This window comes from Amphiura filiformis, unplaced genomic scaffold (assembly GCF_039555335.1).
Source record: "Amphiura filiformis unplaced genomic scaffold, Afil_fr2py scaffold_46, whole genome shotgun sequence".
Classification (NCBI taxonomy): domain Eukaryota; kingdom Metazoa; phylum Echinodermata; class Ophiuroidea; order Amphilepidida; family Amphiuridae; genus Amphiura; species Amphiura filiformis.
In genome coordinates, this window is record NW_027305510.1 from 215,997 (window position 1) to 219,634 (window position 3,638).

The window sequence follows — 3,638 nt, forward strand, 5'->3', positions numbered from 1 at the left end:
CACATGATAAGTAGACATATTTTCTTACGTATAAGGTAATAATATATTTTTTCTGGAGGTAAAGCCCTTCAACACTTTGTTTAACCTTAGGCCGTATAAAATTAATGTTTTGGTTCTCGTCCAGAGGATTTTCATGAATTGATGAGGGAGGAGGTGTTTTTTTTTTTTTTTTTTTTTTTCAATGTAAAATTAGCATTGTCAGTAGTTTTCGGTCTTCTCCAACAGTGCTCGAGGAAACGATGAGGCCCTTTTTTTTTTTTTTTTCAAATGTGAGATTCTGAGGTATAAATCCCTAGAGTACCAGAAAAAGACTTGGAAGTGATGCTTGTTCTCTAATAAACTTATTTATATGTATGAAGATTTCATAAATCATTCCAAAGTCTAAAAAAATTGAAAAATCTAAAAAAAAAAAAAAAATCTGACAAATCCCAGAAATTGAGGAGGGAGGGGACGAGAACCAAAATATTAATTTTACACGGCCTTAAGGAGGCTGTGTACTCTCAGACATGCATGTAGTAAAAGTGCCCTAACTTTGTAATTATTCACGCAAGACATATAAAAGTATACATTTTTATAAAGGCAAGACATCAATGAATCTCAATATAAATACAGATTTGGTGTAAAAACAATAATTATGAAGAAAATTACAAAATAGTGAATTTTTGGCAATTTTTGTTCGGTACATCATAACAAAAAAACACTCTTTCCAAAAAATTTTTGTTTTGTTTTTTTCTTAATCTTGAGGCGCCATTCCGAAAACGGTTTTTTAGTTTTTGATATTGACCTTATTTTTGAGATATTGACCATATATGGCATCAAAATGAACTTTTTAAAATTCATAAACGCCTATTTGCACAAAATGATGCCTAAAATCGAAAATAGACCAAAATATAAAAAAATGAGAAAACCGTTTCTTAAGTCGATCATGCTTTTTATGATGAGCATAATTGCTTACCTATAGATGCTGTATTTATTGAGTTATCGTGTACCTAAATCGTCATTAATTTTACCGAGAAAATGAACATTGAAATAAAGGCCGTTGAAGTTTAAAGTGGTCACATTTTGCACTTAGATCGAAGCTCACAGGAGAATGCGACAGTTCTAGTTTTTCTACCTTACATTACGTGAACATCGGGTAAATCCACAGCCCCTTGAGAAGTTTGGGCGAAATCTATTCATATCTTGATGTTTAAAGCGGGGAAAGAACTTGAAAAAAAAATCACATTTTATCAGCTAAAACGGAGCCATTTGACCGCTAGGTTTTTGTGGAATCAGTGCTTCCGTGGTGTTTCCATAAGATGCGCCGCGCATGCAGATAAGCGTCGCGTATCCGTAGCGTATCTGTGCGTTAACAAATTGCGCGCCTACAAAATGCGATGCGTTGTTGCACGCCCAGACAAACAATGGTATGTCTATGGTTGCACGCGTGTACCACGATGGTACAACAAAGATTTTCTTTCCTTTTAAATTGCGGAAACGAGTGAAATAGTGAAATAAAATCCATAAAATAGAGCAGTTGGAGTTAATAAATCCGGATTTTCTTTGTTTGTATTTATAAAAACATAACAAAGTAAATACATTTCAAAAAAGCTCAATTTCGTGAAAGAATCAATGTCTAGAGTACACAGCCGCGTTAACTAAATACCTTCAGAAGACAAAGCATGTGTTGAAGTTACTGAAAAATATTAATGTGCATGAACCGTATGAAAGTCAGAAGAAAATTATTTCGGAAACCATCTTGTATGCCTATTAATTTATTTTTTGATGTGGATGCATCATCATCCGAAAGACGGGAAGATTAATTTTTTTTAATGTACATGTATCATCCGAAAGATGGGAAGAAAACGATGTTGGAAACCACTTTGTAGGCTTATTCTTTTGCATCAATAGAGCTAAATAGTTAACTAAATATCTTCAGAAGACATAGCATGTGCGCGAACCAATTTTGGTTCGCCTAGTTCCAACCCGGAGCCCCGGGCCCGGAGCGAACCGGTTCGCGGGTTCACCTCGGATTTGAAACCCTGCGTTCTCTTGTGTTCAATCTCAATTATCTCAATCTCAGCAGATTCAATGATTGGAAAGTTACCTTCATTATAGAGTTCGACCAAATAGGCGCCAGAAAGCTTGACATATTTTATTCTGGGCAAGGTCACTAGCATACTAAAGACCACACGTATCCATTGATATTCAAACTCTGCAAAGTTACGTCTCTCCGAGTCATATAAACATATCAAACCTTCTTCAACAGGCCCGACTTCCAGTATTTCTAATGTGGGATGATGAGATAGTGACATCAAACATTGACTATAATCCACTTTACCTTTTATTTGTAATGATTCTAATTTCCGACATTGATTTCCAATAAGAGATACTAAATGTGGTTTAACGGAATATGTTTTAATTCAAGCTTCTGCAGATTCACCAAGCCAGATATCATTTTCTCAAATGCTTCTTCTGAAAATACTACATATATATAGAAATGACAATTCTCGCAGGTTTTTCCACTTTCCAATGCAGCCAACAAAAATAGACAAATCTGGTTGGTATCCGCCTTGTATGTTATCTCTATCAATTGTCACATGATATGGATTAATAATTCTAATACGTGTCAGCGTTCTTAAAGCCCCAATCGAATTAGTCAGAATATCGTCAATAAGAATATAGATGGCTATAGAACTTTTAAAGGAAGGTTTTATTTCAAACTCTAATGGTGACCCGCAGGTCAAATTGTTAGAATTGTACATTAAACACAACTAAACAGACACAATGCAATTTGCAGGCAGCAGCTTAATCAGCGCCAATATTGCAACATTGAAACAAACATCCAATCCAACCCAACCCCATCCCCCAGTAGGCAATGAGGATAAAGTGCCTTGCCCACGGACACAACACGTTGGCACGAGCGGGGCTCGAACTCACAACCTATGTATTATGAGTCGGGCGCCTTATCCACTCGGCCACACGTGCTCCCACAAAAGCTCTGGTCTTTGTTTGCTTTTGCTAAATCCTTTTCAAGTGGTGGGTTACCAGGCATTGTATTTTGTATAGGTATGCATAACCAACAATTAACAATGAGAGAACCTTCTTAAACCTCGTTGACTTGGGGATGATTTGAAATGACCGCCAATTATGACTGTTTGATATTTATTGCCAGTAATGTGGAAAAAGAGACGCATGTATAAATGAAAAAGCTATAATTTTGTTGAAGGAGCAAAGTTTAACAAACCATAACCCCGCTTCTGAATATAATTTGAAGTCAAATGATATAACATTTTTAAGTTTATGATGTTTATTTTTTAAACACAAAATAAAACAAAATTGACCGGGGAGGAATTTACGGCTCATTCGCCGTGAACGGTCACATTTTATGGTCATTTGCGTGAAGGCGAAGACACGCAAAGCTCTATCGAGTATAAGAGGCTCATGTAACTAGGCCCAAAAACCTATTATTATCCAGAGTTTTTCGAAACTAGAGATAGATGCCGTTGGTGGCGTCTGGCCAGATGAAGGGGGCTATACCCGGCTACCTGTACGTGTATTGACCCGTGACGTCCCGCAGACGTGCGGACGTCACGGGTCTATTAGATCTGTCGATTAAATGCAATTTTTTGGCCCAGATCTATGGTGTTTCGTATATT